Source organism: Hemitrygon akajei, chromosome 23, assembly GCF_048418815.1.
Source record: "Hemitrygon akajei chromosome 23, sHemAka1.3, whole genome shotgun sequence".
Taxonomy (NCBI): Eukaryota; Metazoa; Chordata; class Chondrichthyes; order Myliobatiformes; family Dasyatidae; genus Hemitrygon; species Hemitrygon akajei.
Genome location: NC_133146.1, coordinates 47,158,793 through 47,177,727, shown reverse-complemented (window position 1 = coordinate 47,177,727; position 18,935 = coordinate 47,158,793). Strand labels below are relative to the sequence as shown.

Genomic DNA, 18,935 nt, shown 5'->3' with positions numbered 1-18,935 from the left:
TAATTATTTGCTTTTTGGATATCAACAGTTCAAAAACTACTTGCATATCACGCTTCGTTAGAAAAAAAAAGTAGTAATATTTTCTTGACAATTTGGCAATGTTAATTGACTTCAATAGTCAATGCTTTAATCATATTTACAGAAATTGCACAACTTACCATGATCCTAGTTGAATTTTATGACATTTTGTTTGCAAGTCATACATCTTAAACTTGTTCCGCTTCTTCAAAGTTAGTCCCTCAGAATCAGAATCAAATATATTGTCACTGACATTAGTCATGAACTTTGTTGTTTTGTGGCAACAGTACAGTACAGGCATAACAAATTACTCTAAGTTGCAATGAAAATAAATAAATAGGGATAGCGAGGTTGTGTCCTCAGGATAAAGAATGACTTGCTTTCACTCATTTTTGGAATTTTGAAGTGGCTGATGAGACCAGTCCATGTGTTACAGATACTTCCACAGATGAGGTGAGTACAAAAGCTTCTTTGTACTCCTGACATATGGCTCTGAGTGAGGTTCTTAATATGCTGAGTGCTCCTTCTTCATCTTCAATCGTTATGGGTCAGATACTCCCAGAATTTAGCAAAGATGCCAGATTACTCCAAGAAGCTTTCAGCACATCCTTGAATACTTTCCTCTGTCTACCTGGCAATCATTTTCCATGACAGAACTCACAACAGAGTGTCTGCTTTGACTGCCTTAAGTTGACCATGCTAACTTGATGAACATCATGACTAACTCAAAGCAAATTCAACAGAAGGATAAGCATATCCCTGCATGTTTAGTTTCATTATAATACACCAACTTTCACACTTATTGCAGTCACTGTGACTACATCAGTTCATTTTCTCAGCTAATTTACAATAGGATCCCCAAGTCAATATTGTAGTAAGATAATATGATAATGAAAAAAATATTGAAACTGTCAAAAAATTGGGATGGGTTAGCTACTCTCCCACAAGTCCTAAAATATCCTATGATAAAATTGCATTTCCAGCTATTGATATTTTGGTTACACATTTTACAAAAGTAGGATCAGTAAGCTTTTCAACTCCAGACCTCAACCTTCTTCAAGCATAAACTGTATTCCATTTATTTCTACAAGAAAGAGCACAATCAATGGTGAGAGGGTTCAGTTAATGATATACCAGAACAATACATGTAGCTTGTGCAGGGGAGTTTGGTCCATTTCTACCAGTGGTATTGGCACCCTAGTTGGAACATAACTACATATTAAATAGGAGCAGGAATCAGCCATTTGCCTGTTCAAACCTTTTCTATCCTTAAAAAGATAATGGTTGATCTTTAACAAGCATTGTTTTCTGTCCTATTCCTATGTCCTATGAATAATCTTATATCCAGAAAAGGATAGAAAAACAGTCAAAAAACAAAGACCATGGCAGAACCTTTAGAATCCTCTGGGCTAAAGAAATCCAAAGACTCACCATTCTTTTGTGAAGAATTTTGTCTTAATTTCATTCCAAAATGGACTACCCCCATTAACCAAATCTATCTTTTGAACCTCTTTCATTTAATCTATAATGAACAGAGGTCAAGCCTAGTTAATCCTTAATGACACAAGTGCAATCACAGTGAATTCGTGTTACAATCCCTCTATAGTAAGTACATAACTCCTAGGCAAGGAAATCAAAACTCTACTCAATAGAACATAGAATGTAATAGCACAGTCCTTCATCCCGCAATGTTGTGCCAACCTTTTAACCTACTCTGCTATCTGTCTAATACTTCCCTTCTACATAGTCCTCCATTTTTCCATCACCTATTTGCCTAAGAGTTTCTTAAATGCCCCTAATGTATCTGCCTCTACTGCCACCCCTGGCAGGATGTTCCACATGTTCACCACACTTATCTCTGACATCTTTCCTACACTTTAATCCAATCATCTTATAATTATGCCCCTCATATTGACCATTTCTGCCCTGGTAAAAAGTCTCAATCTATGCCTCTTACCACTTTATACACTTCTATCAAGTCATCTCTTATCCTCCTTTGCTTCAGAGAGAAAGGCCCTAGCTTTCTCAACCTAACCTCATAAGACATGCTCTCTAATCCTGGCATAACCTTGGTAAATCTCCCCTGCACTCTCGAAAGCTTCCATATCCTTTCTATAATGAGGTGAACAGAATAATAATTCAGGTATTGCCCTACTAAGTCCCTATATAATTGCTATAAGACATCTGTAACTTTGTACTCAAATCTTCTAGCAATAAAAGGCAACATACAATTAGTCTTCCTAACTGTATGCTGCACCTACTGTATCAGGTTAGATGTCACGTCAACATAGGCAGATTCATTTAAGATCATTCTGATGGGCCTGAAGGAGCTGTTGAGAAGGTGAATGTAATCAATCCTGAATTACATGCTACGAAGACATACCAATGACAAAAGAGAAAAAAACAATATTAAGTTACTTGTTTTACTTCTGTTTTCAATTACATTGCAAAAATATTTTCTACAGAACACTTATGGATAAGTTCCAGCTTCAACTGTACTTTCTGTACACACACATGCAGCAGAACTTGCGCGACGTATTAGTACATTTCTGATTTGAAAGGAAGCCTGCCTCCTACATTTCATATAACTTGAAGTCATGTGATCTTTTAAAATTCTCTCTAAGTGACTTTGAAAGTTATTAGACATATAATTCTTATTGGACATAATTGGAATGAACTGAAAATGGGCCCTTGAATTTAACTTGATCCTCTTTCTTAGGGATGCCTGCTGTTTGCCAGCTTCAAGCCACTTTCTCATTGGCATGATTACTGCATGCAGACAGCGCCAACTGTGTCTTGCAATGAGAGACTACATCAGCAGTAGACCCAATGTCATGAGGGATTAGTAGTACTTAAAGCTAGCCTGCGATGCTTAAAGTCATAAATAATTAAAAAAAAGAAAATACTGGAAATACTCGGCTATTTGAGGCCCATCTATGGATAACAAAGTAATCATTTCTGCTCAGTGACCTTTCATCATAACTGGAAATGCTTAAAAAGGCATGCTTTAAATTGTACGGAGGGAGAAAGAATGAGGAAACAAAGGGAATGTGTGAAACACAGTGGAAAGATTAGATGACACAGAGGAAGTCTGTCAGGAGGAGGTAGAGAATAGGGAAGATTAGAGAGGAGTGATTAAAAAATATGAAATAAATCCACACTGAAACTGTGAGATACAGAATACAGTGAGATTTGTAAATCTGATAAAGTAAAAAACAGAAGTAAAGACCAAAGCAACACGCACAAACAGCTGGAGGACCTCAGCAGGACAGGCAGCATCTATGGAAAAGAGTAACCAGTCAATATTCTGGGCTGAGACCCCTCGTCAGAACTTTGGATTTCCAGCATCTGCAGATTTTCTTGTGTTTGTGGAGCAGTAAAGACCAGCATATCAGGCAGCATCTGTGGAGAGAGAAAAAATAAATAAATCATAAACTGAGAATTAAATGATGCTGGGAATCCGATAAACAATCACAGGAATTGCAAAAACCAAACCCATAGAGCAAATCAGACAGCGTCTGTGGAGAGGGAAATAAGCTAACACATTCCATTGGTGACACTTCCCCAGTCCAACAATGGCAGGTCATTGACCTGAAATAATAACCCCGATTCCTTCTCTGCAGGAGGTTGCTTAGTCTGCCGAGCATCCCCACCATTCACTGCTCCTACATCGGATCCGGCCAGTAAGGCCATTTATCTGAAATCACTAAAATTTACTGGTGAGATTCAATGATAGTAGAGTGTCCGCATAGAAAGTGGGATATTATTCCTTGAGCTAAGGTGGAACAATCTAGGAGCCAAAGACAGAGGTGTCAAGTTGGGAGAAGGAGGATGAGTAAAGTGACACACCAAATTCTCCGATGCAACCCTGCCATCTGAATGGAGATGTTCTGTATATTGGTCATCCATCCTGCATCTGCTGTCTCTGATGTCAAAGAAACTATATGCAGTACGGCATGCCTTGAATGGAGATCCATTGCCTTAATCTTCACTCCTTGGGTTTCATAGCTGAGTTTCACTGGCCTGGGTTTTACTGCCTTGAGAATCAGAATCAGTTTTATTATCGCTGACATATATCTCATGAAATTTCATGTTTTCTGGCAACAGCACAGTGCAAGGTATAAATTTACTATATGTTATCAAAATAAATAAATAGCTCTGAAGATGAATAATGTGGTGGTGCTCATGGTCTGTTCAGAAATCTGATGGCAGAGGGGAAGAAGCTGCTCATAAAACATTGAGTCTGGGTCTTCAGGGTCCTGTAATTCCACACTGCGGAGGGAGGTCCTGGATGGTGAGTGCCTTTAATGGTCAATGCCACCTTCTTGAGTTCCACTATCCCAGGTTACACTGAACCAATTGACACTACTTTAAAACATATTGCGTTCAGTTACATTGCTCTATTATTCTGACTAACACTGGCCTGAGCTATAGGGACCTTACTAATAATAGCACGAGTTACATTGCTTGATTATACTGCACTGAGTTACACTGTCATAAGTTACATTACTCTAATATACTGCCCCACATTACACTACATTGAATTAAAATGTTCTGAGCTACATTGCCCTGAGTTACACTTCACTGGTACACTGCCTCTCATCTCATTGCACAGATAACCATTTTAGTCACAGTTAATACATGTGGTCAATACAATAATTTCTTAACCAGCTTATGATGTATCTTAAGCATGAAACATATGGTTTTCTCTGCATCTATATGGGTGTTTATATTATAATCCCTTTGATTGGTAAGGTCACACATTGTGGCTGCTTTCCAACAAAGTAAGTTTCACAGACCTTCAATGTTCATGACATTTAATATCTCAGTATATAAGTAGCCTAGCATGCAAATAGTCTTGCAAATAAAATTCTACCTATTTTGGGGTATATTCACTATCACTCAATGCATTTTAAGAATATTATGTTGTTATTATTTTAATGTATGTTAGCTGCATGCATTATGATTTGATCATACTGCTTGCCTCAGAACTGGGATCATTAGATTCTGAAGCCTTGTTTTTCACATCTGCATCAAAGTGCTTCTCTAGTCCTCTGGTCCTTAACTATCCTCTCCTCTTGATCATACAAGCTACACTAAGTTACAGTGTGAGCAACAGTTGACTTCAATAAATCACCTTCTTCTCCATGGGCTCTCAACTTCCAGAAACAACCACAGTCTCATTTGCCATTAGTTTGGCCAATACAAAGACGATTGCTGATTGCTTTCATCCCTTCGTCAAGCATAGGTTGGTGCCACCTCTCCCATGAGTGGACCATTAAGGAGTGATCATGGGGTCAGCATCAGATCACTAGCAAAATCTTCATGCACAATCCAAATCTGACTAATTTGCAGCAAGGTCTACAAGGAATATCTCTAAAGACCTTCAGGGAAAAACACAAGAGGGCTTCAGAAGAGCCAAAGGAAAAACTGAGAAAAAAATCTAAAGATCAAATTCATGCTGAGATTCAGACAGAGAAAAGTCAAGAGGCATGAAATGTGAAGAAGAGAGAATGCAAACAATTACCACACCAATCCTGAACCTGGTAGGAATCAATAATAGTGGCCCAGGTGATTCAGATACTGGAAAGAAACAAGAAAAGATTGAAGAGATGCACGTAAAGCTGGCATATAATTTAAAGTGGAATGAGGGTTTTTTTATTAAGCTTTTTTAGGGAGCAACATTACATTTTTCTCTAGCTCTTCCAGAATAATATTGAGCAGGCAATATTAAGCCATACTTCATGACTCCAGTCGTATAGTGTTTAATAAAAAACAACCCCAGCCATGAAAACAGGTCCAAATCATCATTTCCAGCAAACAAACATGTATTTGGAGATACGATGGCAGGTGGATATGCACGGTACTTGTATTTATATTCTTACAACCATGTAGTGCAATGAACAGCTTAATTTGTTTTCGTGTTAATTGTGTGTCATTATGGTGACTGATTGTCAACCCCCAAATTACTGTTATTCCTTTTACAGTCTAAATATTTGTATCTAAAAAAATAAAATTATCACTCTTTGTTAATGTTGCCAATGGCTAACTGTTTTTACAAGTAACCAACAGGTCACACCACCTTAGATGAAGCAGAAGGAACAAACAAAAGCTTAGCTCAAAACTGGCTTAATTTTCAGTTTTTTGCATTGAGTAACCAGTTGTCTAGGAGTTCTGATGGTCTGCTATTTAAGAACTAGGTGTTATCCTAGTATTAAATTGTACAGAGAAAGCTGCTGACTATTTCATTTTGCATTGAGTACATGCACTATGATGTGCAACACCTACACATCAAGCAATTAAGTTGGAAGCCTTATTAATTAAAGAGCTATTGAAAATATTATATGCTATATTGAGGCAATAAAATCCTGGAAATGGTGCAGTAGGAGAGGTCAATGTTAAATTTACAATCTAGCCAAACAACTAGGGCCATGGGAAACCCACGGTTACAGAAGGGGGGAAAGTACAGGCATACACTCAATATGATAGAAGGATTTCCCTTTCTCTCTTGGTAAACATTGGTGCAGAGGCCTTAGAAGAAAATCTCTGTGTCAATGCTGTCTCCCAAACTTAATTGATCAGGAAGAACATGTCAGATTTCAAGAAATCTCCTAGTAATCCCGCAGTTCTATCATATGTGACAAGTGCCTGTCACAAATAAGAAAAACCTCATCTTTGTAAACAACTTCATATTTTTTTCCCTTGATTAAGCTACTAAAATGTAATAAGAAATTATCCAGATGAGGGCTGAAGGTAAAGGAGATTCGTCATGGTGTTTGCTGGGATGGAGGGCTGTTACCATAAAGGGTGGGTTTATTCTCAGAAAGGAGTCAGAGAAATAACCATAAAGAGGTTTATAAAATTAGGAGGGCATAGATCGGATAGCCCTCTATCCCAGCAAATGTCACAATGAATCTCCATTACATTCAGCTCTCATCTTGTGTCTAATATGCTGGTGTCATAGGTGGGGGAGGCTGTGGGGATAAGCTTCCACTCCCTATTAAATGTTCCCTGTAGCGTGTATCTCAAATAGCCTCTGACAACCAAGTACAGCTTCTGGCCTTCACATGTAGCTTAGCAACAAGCTAGAACCATTTCTACTGACAGGAAAAGGGGCAAAGACAGGTTATTGTCTCCTTAAGACAAGTCAATGCAGTCGGTTGGGGCTCGTCAACTGTGGTTGTCAGCTCATCTAGGATAAGGAAAACTTTGATCTCAAGCCTCCACTGCCTTGTGGCTATACCCACCCATGGGAAGGCTTCAGGACTAAACCCTAAGGAAAAATCCCAAGTTGGAATCCCTAAGGCAGTCCAAAGTTAAGTTCAATGCAGACTGGAAACTTCTATGACACTGCTAGTATCAAACTGTATTACTTTCTGCCGTTCCTTTGGATTCATCAACTATGTGGAAAAGGGAACCCGGCTGCATGGGCAACAACTTGCTCTCAATATCGTACCACGCTGGCTTGTGTATCACATAGACAGCTAGGACACAACATTGATGGTAGACCCTAAATAAAGGAGGGCCTGAAGATAGGATAGATAGTCAGGGTCATTTTTGAATTAGAGTGTACAAGATTAAGATGAAAGGGAAGAAATTTAAAGTAGATCCACCTCCTGACTTGTGCTTTTCAATAACATTTTGTGTGGAGTTGCTTGAAGTGTTCTTTTGTCTTTGTGGTGTAGATTTTGCCAGGATACTGATCACCAGCAGTTGGACATTCCAGATACAGGTGTACTTATACTACGATCAATGGCAACACCTTGACTGCACACAAGACTCCAAAAAGTAACCTCCATTTAACTAACACACACAAAATGCTGGAGGAACTCAGCAGGCCAGGCAGCATCTTTGGAAATGAGTAGAACAGTTGACGTTTCTCACCAACACCCTTGAGCAGGATCGGCCTTGACCTGAAACATTGACTGCTTACTCTTTTCCATAGATGCTGCCTGGCCTGCTGAGTTCCTCCAGCATTTTGTGTATGTTGCTTGGATTTCCAGCATCTGCAGATTTTCTCTTGTTTTCTCCATTTAACTAATTATGTGACTTCTAAAACCAATTGGCTGTGCCAGTGATGATTTGGTGCAACATATTAAAGGGGGAAGGGGTGAATACTAATGCAATCAATTACTTTGTGTTTTGCATTTGTAGTTCATTTAGATCACTTTGTAGTGATCTGTTTTCACTTTGACATAAATATTTTTATATTGTTCGGTATCAAAAAAGCAAAATTAAATTCATTTAATTCAATGTTGTAAAACAATAAAACATGAATACTTTTTATAGGTACTTTATGAGATCTTGAGGTTTAGTCTTGGTCTGGTGACAATATGGTTTTGTCACACATGCCTTGATATGCATCAACTTTTGTGAAGAATTAAACCATGATCAGTGCTGGCCTTCAGGAACAAACAGAGTACAGCACTTGGGCCAGATGATACTTTCTGTCATTCGTTTCACATGTCTTACATCAAGTTCAGTCATTTCTCCCCAAAATCTAATGGTTAGGGGGATTCAACATATGATAGCCATTGTAAGATGGATAATGTAGGTAGTAAAACTGACCTTGGGCAGAAATGCAAAACAAAAAAAACATAAATCAGCTCTCTATTTCACACTCCGACTGATTTTGCCTTTACAATGTAGAATCAGCTCCAACTCCAAATGCCCTGGACGCCGTTGTTCACCTTCCACAACAGGGAAGTCACTTTATCCAATCTACTTGCCTGTATGTGTGATGATAAACTTGACTTCGATATAAAGCAATATTTATGTTGCAGTTATATAAGTCATTGGAGTGCTATGTACAGTTTTGTCCACTCTATTATAGAGAAGATGTGGTTAAACTGGAAATTGTGGAGACGTTGCCAGTACTAAAGGGCCTGAGTTATAGGGAGAGAGATCCCTAGATCTTCATTCCTTGGGACAAAGAAGAACAAGGGGCAACTATATAGAAGAATTTAACAATTTAGAAGGTGCCGATAAGGCAAATGGTAACAATCATTTACCCAGGGTGGCAAATACCAAAACTGGGGGTATAGGGTTGGGGTGAGTGGGGAAATTGTAAAAGAGACCTTAGGGACAACTTTATCAGGCAGAGAGTGGTGAGTATATTGAACCAGCTCCCAGAGGAAGTGGTTGAGGTAGGTACAATAAGATTCACTTGGATAGGTACATGGAAGGGTGGGGGTTTGGATGAATATTTTCCACAGGATATTGGGACTGGATAGGTGGACAATGTGGTGGGCATGGACTGGTTAGGACAAAGGGCCTGTAACCATACTCCATGATTCTATGATCTATAGAAATGGGTTGTAAATATATGACCTGAGTCTTGATATGTGGATACTTATAAACTAATCCCTAGTCTATGCTGCTAAACACACTAGATAGTCATGTCAGCAAGTTGTCCTCTAGCTAAGAAACTCATTCAAGTCAAGTCAATGAGAGGAATGTTGAAGACTGAAAGCAATAATCTGACCTGATCGCATGGCACATTTAGCATTAGGAACTGAGGATTTTCAGAGTACATGTATTTTTGCTTTTATTAACAATATCCTGGGGTATGCAGGAAACTTGGGCTGAGTTGACCAGCCTTTATAATTACTAACCATTGAATCTCAAATAATGTATGCCAGCAATAACTCGCAGCTGTATGTGCTGAAAATTTATATGAATCCAAATTTTAAATAGCTTCTTTAAAAGGCTGTGAGAATTAATGTAAAAATATGCATGAGGATATAATTTTATAAATTTTCAGTTGCTTATATATGGACCAAAGGGTAATTTTCACACTTTGCATTCCTAGCAGCTAGTTTTTCTTGCTGAGAGCATGTACTAGGCATCAGAGCATATACCGTACTCAATTCTCTTATCATTAATTTGAAGAGACTTGAAAATTCTGTGTGATATCTGCATGAATTTCTAGTATGTCCCCTCAAGGTACGAGGTTGTCTCCTTGGAGCATGAAGCCAGAACCTGAAACCTTAAATCCTCACTTGCTGCTTCTTGGACCAAATGATCAAGACTGCTGAAGAGTCAGTAAGTAGCATCACAAATTTTCATAAGGAAATCCAGCAATAAAACAGGTGCATAGGGTAATGAAAATGGTTTCCTAGGCTGAGGATTGATTTGGGATGTCAACTTGCAGACGTACAGAATGGTGGCTAGACTGTACATGATGGCTCTGGTCATCACTCTACCGGAAGGATGTGGCAGCAATAGAGAGACTACAGCAGAGATTCACTAGGATGTTGCCTTGAATCGAGGGCTGTAGTTATAAGGAGATTTTAGATTTTAGGAGGCCAAGAGATGAACTTACAGAGAGGGATATAAAATTATAAGGGGCATAGTTAGGATAGATAGTTGGGTTGAGTTGTTCTCCGATCTTGGCATGCTTCGTCACCATGCGTGGAGACATTGTCTGTGTGATGTTGATTGTGGTGTGCCCTCTAAATACTTGGCCTTTATAAGCTTTTCAGTCAGCCAATTCAACGTGATTTTGGAAACTTAATTGTGATGTAGGGAGGAAATCTTGTCAATGGTAGTCTGTGTGGCAAACTTTGTGCACTGTGGTCTGGAATTTTGCTCACATCAGCTGTTTAGTAGGATCGAGGTCTACATGCTTGTTTACAGAATCTTTTGTGGAATACTATGCTTCTATGAATTCTCTTGCATGCCACCTGTTCACTTGTGCCATGACTTTCACTGATACCCAATCGAATTTGTGCCCCACGTGATCTTCATGGGTAGAAACTAGAAAAAGTTGGTCACGTCTTTACTGCCATTTGATGTTCCTAGATCCTTATGGATAATTAACTACCAGCTTGGCTGGTTAATATTTGCAGCAGCAAAGTTAGATAGTCTATTTTTCTGGGGTAAGGGAGTTGAGAACTAGACGATAAAAGTTTAAGATGATAGGTAGAAACATAAAAGGGATTTGAACAGTAAGGTTTTTCCATGCAGAAGTTGTTTAATATCTGAAACAAACCGCCAGAACAGACAGAGGAATCAGGCAGGTGGGTTCAAAAACAGCTTAAAAGATGCTTGGACAGGGGAAGGTGTAGAAAGATATGGGCCTTTAGGTTGAATAGGCATCACAGTCTGTTGGGATGAGGTAGGTCTGTTTCTGTGCTGCATTATACTATGATTAGAACTCGATAACTGTTGGCACAAGTACAGTGTTAGAATCCCAGTTATTCTCCCCACTTTTCATATTTAAGTGCGCATAAAAATTGCCAATTATTAAAATACGCTGCATTATTGACATTAAAAACATTGAACTTGCCAAATTCTATAATGTAGTAGATACAGTGTGAACTCTGAGATGTTGTTGTAACAGTCCGCCATTACTATTTCCCTTAGGGATATATATCCACAGGATGACAGACCCAGATGGGAATAACTCTGTAAACAAAAGAAAATACATTTAATAATGACTTGTTTATAAAAATTGAAACCAACAGCTTGTGCAATTGATTAATTGAATATCTATGGCACCACAAGAAATTAGCCAATCATACTGGTAAATTACTTTTATTTATGCAGATTTAGCGCATCTCACTAACCACATCTTGATAAAGGAAGCATTCATTCTCAGCTGGATATCAGATCACTCAGTCAGGAACCATAACAACTTGGTGGGAAATTAATTCACTTCAGAGGCCAATCAGCAGGGCTCAGTGGGAAAATGGTCAGCAGAATCTTTTATGGATGTCCATAACTACTGAATTGGAACAAAGCACATGTACATAGCAAAGTCATAGGCAATCATTTTCACTAATAGTTTTGAGTTAAAGCACTTGCACTGGTTTTAATATTGAGCACAAATCTTTTAAGCTGTGAAACAATTTAGGTTTTATTACATCCTTGTGTTCTTTTCCAGGCCAATTTAGCTAAGATTTCTGGGGCCTGTTTTCAGTAACAATATCTTAACCAAAGCAGTCATTTTCAGTAATATTCTGTACAACTCTCAGGCAAAATAATGGACAGTTTTTGAAGGCTTTCTGCAGTAAGGACTATTGTTGTTATTCTTAACCATGAGAATAATATGTGAATGGCTTCTAAATCCCAAATAAATCTTAATTTGTCTTAGCTTCTTTAATTTTAATCTATTTTCAGTTTTATACAATATTGTTATGCATGAGTAATACCAATAGGACAAGAATTGATAAGATAACATGGGCAAGATTCACAGAAACAAAGTGCTCCAAACACTCCAATTTAATGTAAGTACATTTATTGCATTTGATAAGATGGACAGATAGGCTGCCAACTACAGTAGTTAATTATTTCAGGTATTAGGAAGTGTGATAATCAATCTGCTGTAACATTGTTATTTTAAAAAGGCAATTCTAATATTATCTGGATAGAAAATAAATATATTTATTCCAAAATCATTCAAGAATATAATTCAAATCATTTGAAAAGTCTGCCAGACAGTGAGTATACATGATGCATATGTATGTGAAACCTGGATGGATCTGCATGATTAACAGTACTTTATATCAGCTTTCAAAATTAAAACAGGAACAAATGGAGGGGAATAATGGTCATATTTGTACTATTAGTTTCTCTTCCTTGCTGACAAAGGTAAATTTTACTCACAAAGCAAGATGTAAGCTCACTTTTGAGTACTTTATAACAATATCAAAAGCTCAAAATTGTATCACATCCCTGAACACAAGGTCACATGGATCCAATTCAATATAAAAATTATAGAAAGAGTACTCGTTCAATCAGGTGAAATACAGAATGTCTTATGCAAGGCGCAATTTGTTTCAAACATTATCTGTGGCATGTTAGTAACCAATAAGCATTATGTCAGAATACAGACTTCATTTGTCTCCACACTGAAGGTAAGTGGGTTGCACAACAGTAGTTACTATATAGTCCATCTATTGATGTTAAGTGACAAAGCAGGAGATTTTCATGGAAAGTAATGCATTAATTTTTATTTGAACAATTGCTCAAAAATTCAATAATTTTTTTGATTTTAAATTCAAATGACATTAAGTTAAATAATTACTGAGAGTAAATGCGTAACGGAGGCGGAGTTAAGATGGCGCTAAATGGCGAATCCTTTGCTTGCATCTTTGGAAACAGCTCTATTTCCATCTTCAATATCTTTATTTTTCTCTTTCAAGGTTCTTTTGAAGACCCTGACCTGGAGTTACACACTGGGAAAATGGAGCTTGAGTGCTTGGCGATGGTGCTGATGCTTGCTTTTTTTTGCCAGTAGAGGGGGGGGGGGGATTGTTGCTCGCTGCCACTTCTGTGTTGGATGGGGGGACCTTTGGGATTCTTACGTTTATCTGTCATTCATTCTTTGGGGCACTTCTCTGTCTTTGTGGACGTTTGTAAAGAAAAAGCATTTCAGGATGTATATTGTATACATTTCTCTGACATTAAGTTAGACCTTTGAGCCTTTGAACCTTTGAAATGTTTCTTTAAAACAATGTTAAGTTTGTTCCTTTCTGCTATATGGAAAAATAAACCAATTAATCTACCAAAGCAGGCATTTTCCTTTCTTGGGGTGGCACAGTAGCGTAATGGTTAGTGCAACACTTTACAGAACCAGTGACCCGGTTCGCTGGTAAGGTAGGTTCAATTCCCACCACTGCCTTTGAGTTTGTACATTCTCCCCATGACCACATGGTTTCCCCCTAGTGCTGTGGTTTCCTCCCACAGTCCAAAGACCTACCAGTTGTTAGGCTGAATTAAATCAGGGGATTGCTGAGCGCTTTGTCTTGAAGGGACAGAAGGGCCGATTCTGTGCTGTATCTCAATAAATAAATAAATAAAATAAATACTTAATGACCTACCTTAACCAAAATATATTGAATATTCATTGTTCATTCATTATCTCAGTGTTATTTGGAACAAACTATTGTGATTGTCAGGATTACTAATTTTCACACAAACAGGCTATTTCTATTCCTTTCTTTTCCAGGATGTGCAGTGTGTAGGATTTCTATATTATCATGCAAAATAAGTTATCCCATGGGTTCCTTCAACAAAAAGTACAAAAATAGGAATTAAAATAAATAAAGTTATTATTGTGGCAACACTAAAATATTTCAAATAGAAATAGCAGTACTGGAACTAATGCAAATCACAAGGAGAGATTTCCATTATGAGGTGCACTTTAAGACTACCTAATAGTACATTTTAAGATATTATGTCTGAACATTTACCATAGCTCTCCCCTTGTTTTCCTACTTGGTTCATAGAACGTAAGAGCTGTTGTCCAAATCAGCATTTAGCACCTAAATGCAACTTCTTTTGAGCAGAATGACCTGCTGGAATATTTCAGAGAGCAGTTAGGAGTCAACCACTCTCTTGTGATTGAAAATAAATTCAGTTGCTTGTAGTGAGGGGCTCTGTGCTTAACTTTTGGCCTAATTTTAGCACTAGTACCTTTAAGTAATGCCACTTAGTAAAGAATTATCACAATTAAAACATATTAGTATACCTCATGGACTCTCAGAGTAGTAGGTCCAGCCAGTTATAAACATACATTGCCCATTGGGGACAATGAAATGTACTGATGGTTCTGGGTAAAATTTTCTGCACTAAACATATTACACTAAAGAGAACCCATGATTCTTATTTTCACCTTGCTATGTTCATTAAAGTAATCAAAATTCTTGCATCATTTTTTATACCTAAGTAGAATAAGACCTCAAGTACTGTACATTTATTGAAAGAAAGAGAAAAACAAAATGTGGACCTTTTCATGTGCACTGTTTGACCACTACAAACCTCCCAGATTTATGAGTCGATATTATGAAAGCAGAATTACAATTCCCTCAATCTCACAAAAGTAATTGTACGCGTCTTCAAACACTGTGATAAGTTCTGTTTTGCGTAAGTTTGGCTAGTAGAGTGGTGTCCCGCCAACATCATCAAAAAGACCAAGGAATTGATTGTGGACTTCAGGAAGGGGGAGTCATGAGGACAAATACCAGAAAATTATTGTTACACTGATAATTATGATTCACTGGCATCTTTAAATCCAGGTGAGTTAGTGCTATGTGAAATAAGTCATAGAGGTCTGCCATTAGGTATCTGAGACCCCATTCCCTGGTGGCCATGCATTTCAAAACTCTGGTGACAACCAGAAGCACTTCTTCTATAGGTATTAATTGTGAGATGGCCATAGAGTTCCACTTCATTGTTTTATCCTTCTGTATTTTGTGCTCTCTACCCCTGCTAGGACAGAAGTTACAGACCTAGAAGCAAGTGTAATAAAGCAACACATGGAAAATGCTGGAGGAACTCAGCATGTCAGGCAGCATCTATGGGAATTAATTACTAGATAATACGTATGTTGATATTCATTTTTCTTAATCTGAACAGATTATTATACTGCTTGTGACTTTGAACCTGGCACTCACTTCTATTGACAACGTTTGATCACCCCTCTTTTGCATCACCAGTGGACCCCTCCCTCTCCTCAGCCCTCTTTTCTCAATCACAGAAGTCACTGACTCATAATGAAACACTAGCATGTCCACTGTCAAATTTCTGGCTTCTTAGCATTGCATCCTGAAGCCAGACTTTAGAAACCTTCAAATGTCATTCATTTAATATGACTTTAATCGGGCGGCTGAGATAGATCTGTATGTGTCATCGTCGTGGCTGCTCAAAGTAATTGGTTAAGAATGCCAAAAGTAATGTTAATGCATTGACTGCATTAAAGAGGCTTTGACTAAAGCAGTGCAGAGCTGTCCCTCCTAACCTAGCACACCCTTTCCCCTGACCCACTCAACACCACTGTAAGTTTCTCAGGACTGCTTATTCTTTTCCACAGATGCTGCCTGACCTGCTGAGTTCTTGCGTGTATTGCTCTGGATTTGCATCATTTGCAGACTTCTCCGTATTCAGGAAGTTAATATTCCATACTTAGTCTTGGCTATGTGGTATGAAGAATTGAAGTGAAATTCAAATTCATGATGACAGGAGAAGTCACAGCTATAGTTCTGATGAACTTCCTGCTTACTTAAATCAGCCTACCTTAGACCTCTGACTTTAGATCACCTTGCTGTTCCTTGGGAAGCAGATTAAATTCCCAAGGAAAGTGTTACTCATTTTAGTTTTCAATCATTTAAAATAATATAAATGTATTATCACACTTATTCTTAGTGTTCATGGAGTGCTGTTAGATGATGTCATACTTCAGTATAAAATATTGTAGAATTTACTCAGGTCATAACTAATATTAAATAAATAAATTATCCAGAATGTTGACATTTTTATGAATTCCTTGAGATATTGCACTACAGGTTATGTAATCTTTTCCAAAATAAGTTCCAAACCATAACATCACTGATTCTGCATCTCACTTGCAATGAGCTACCTAGATTTACAATAATTTGTTGATCTTTTGCAGTTCTCTCTGCTATTATTAAGAAGATTGGTGTTAAATATTTAAACACTTGAACAAAGCTTATAAATACATAAATCCTTATTTATTTCGTAATGGTGTAGCCAAAAAGTATAACTTATCATTATTAGATTTAGACTACACAATGCAGGTACACTAAAATGACAACAATAAATAAAATGGAAGCATCTGTATATCAATCCTAGCATGCAGTCAAATAGAAATAAGGTTTTAAATTGTGTTAGGGCTGACAATTCAAAGGTATTTTTCAAACTAAAGAAAACTGGATGAAACAATGCAATCAGCAATAATGTATTCAGAACTCTAAATGTTTGGAGAAAACATAGACCTTTCATAATTTGATTTAGCACTACTCAGGATACCAATTTAGAAAGTAAATAACATGTTCCCCAATGTAAGACTATAAGACAGAGGAGCAGAATTAGGCCATTCAGCCCACTAATTCTGCTCAGCTATTTCATCATGTCTGATCCATTTCCCTCTTAACCCCTCCTAAAGAGGAACTGCTGAAAATATTGAGCTTGCCAGATAGCATCTGCAGAAAAATGAACAAGATTTAAACTTTCAGGCCAATAATCTTTAAATAAAGTTTGTTTTTGAGATGCAGTAAGAAAAAGGAAGGGTGGGAGAGGCAGCAGCGGAGTCAGGCAGAATCCAGAAGTGCTGCAAAAACGAAACTATTAGATCAAGCAAATGATAAACATGAGAAAATCTGCAGATGCTGGAAATCCAAAGCAACACACACAAAATGTTGGAAGAAGAAATGCTGGGTCAGGCAGCATTTATGGGAAAGAGTAAACACGTTTTGGGCCGAGGCTTTTCTTCAGGAGCTGAAGAAGGGTCTTTGCCCAAAACATCAACCATTTACTCTTTTCCACAGATGCTGCCGGACCTGTTCATTTCTTCCAGCGCTTTCTGTGTTGTAATAGATCAAGTACGTCAATAAAAAACAGTTCACCTCTTACAGATCTTTATATCTCCTTAGCAAACACGAGGAAATCTGCAGATGCTAGAAATTCAAACAAAACACACAAAATGCTGGTGGAACACAGCAGGCCAGGCAGCATCTATAAGGAGAAGCACTGTCGACGTTTCAGGCCGAGACCCTTCATCCTGTTAGTCCTGATGAAGGGTCTCGGCCCGAAACGTCGACAGTGCTTCTCCTTATAGATGCTGCCTGGCCTGCTGTGTTCCACCAGCATTTTATGTGTGTTGTTTATATCTCCTTTGCTTGTTTGGAGAAGATAAACAGCTTAACAGAAGGTTCTAGATGAGTGAAATATTTTACTACAATGAAAGAAGGAACAGAAAGGATCAATACAAATTTCTTCACATTTAGAAGCCATTGTTGGATTATGGCCCAGATTATTGTTTTTCTTCTGGTTTAGATTTTCTTTCTGCTTGTTTATGGGCACCTAATTGTCTGTTAGTCTTTAATATCTTTGGCCTTGTGTTTCTGTATTTTTTCTTTGTAGGCTGGAAGTGTTGAGGCAGTGTAATTCATCACTTTTAAATGATGCGAGTGTCACTGGCAATGTATTGTTGATGTTGGAAGCTAAATTGGGATTTTCTTCCCCAAACAGTGTTAGTGAACCAGTTTATGCAAAGTGTGTTACAAATGGAGATAAGCAAGCAAGAAACCACGTGCCAATATGAGGCCACCTTCAGGGTGAAGGAGCAACGCCTAGTATTCCTTTCTGGTTAACCTCCAATCTGATGGCATGAATATCGATTTCTCTTTTCTGTAAAAAAAATTACATCATCCTCCCCTCTTTTTCTATTCCCCATTCTGACATTTTACCACTTCTCATGTGCCTCCACCCTGGGTCCCCTCCTCCTTCACTTCCCCCTATGGTCCAGCCTCCTCTCCTATCAGATTCCTCCTTCTGCAGCCCTCTACCTTTCCCACCCACCTGGCTTCACCTATCACCTTCTAGATAGCCTCCTGCCCTTCCCCTCATCTTTTTATTCCAGCGGCTTCCCCCTTCCTTTCCGGTCCTGAAGAAGGGTCTCAGCCCGAAACTTCGACTCTTTACTCATTTTCATAGATGCTGCCTGACTTGTTGAGTTCCTCCAGCATTGCTAAGAAAAAGTATGGCAAGCAGATTTCAATGTGAGAAATGTGATACAAAGAATAAAATTTAAAATATTTTTCATGCTGTGAGAGGCAAGAAACCATGATGAGCACAGGGATTGCCATGTTTGTGTAACTAATGACTAAAAGCATTAATTAAATAGAATACTGTTTCTTACATCAAGCTTTCACCAGACAATATCTGGGATATGCTATTAGGTATTACACATTGGGAAAGATACATTCAAGAGTTTCAAATGTAAAGTAATCAAAATTATTTCAAGCTTTAAATAGTTAAATTAAGAGTTAACAATGGTTGTTTTTCCTTGAGATTCAAGGCTAAACAATGAATGAAATGGTTAAACAGAACAATCAAGTTTTCCACCCAGAAATACTGGGGAGGAAGGAGAGTACTGGCGTGTATTCCTTGGA

The 18,935-nt window shown here is 38.0% G+C and overlaps 1 long non-coding RNA gene across 1 annotated transcript in view; it reads left to right on the top strand.

Moving 5' to 3' along the window:
- LOC140715096 (uncharacterized) overlaps positions 1–13,504 on the top strand; it is a 50,179-nt gene extending 36,675 nt beyond the window's left edge. Inside the window, exons 3-4 of the long non-coding RNA XR_012096057.1 lie at positions 9,964–10,062; positions 13,167–13,504. This is a non-coding gene — a long non-coding RNA (uncharacterized lncRNA). The remainder of the gene's footprint in view (positions 1–9,963; positions 10,063–13,166) is intronic.
- The last annotated feature ends 5,431 nt before the right edge of the window (positions 13,505–18,935 follow it).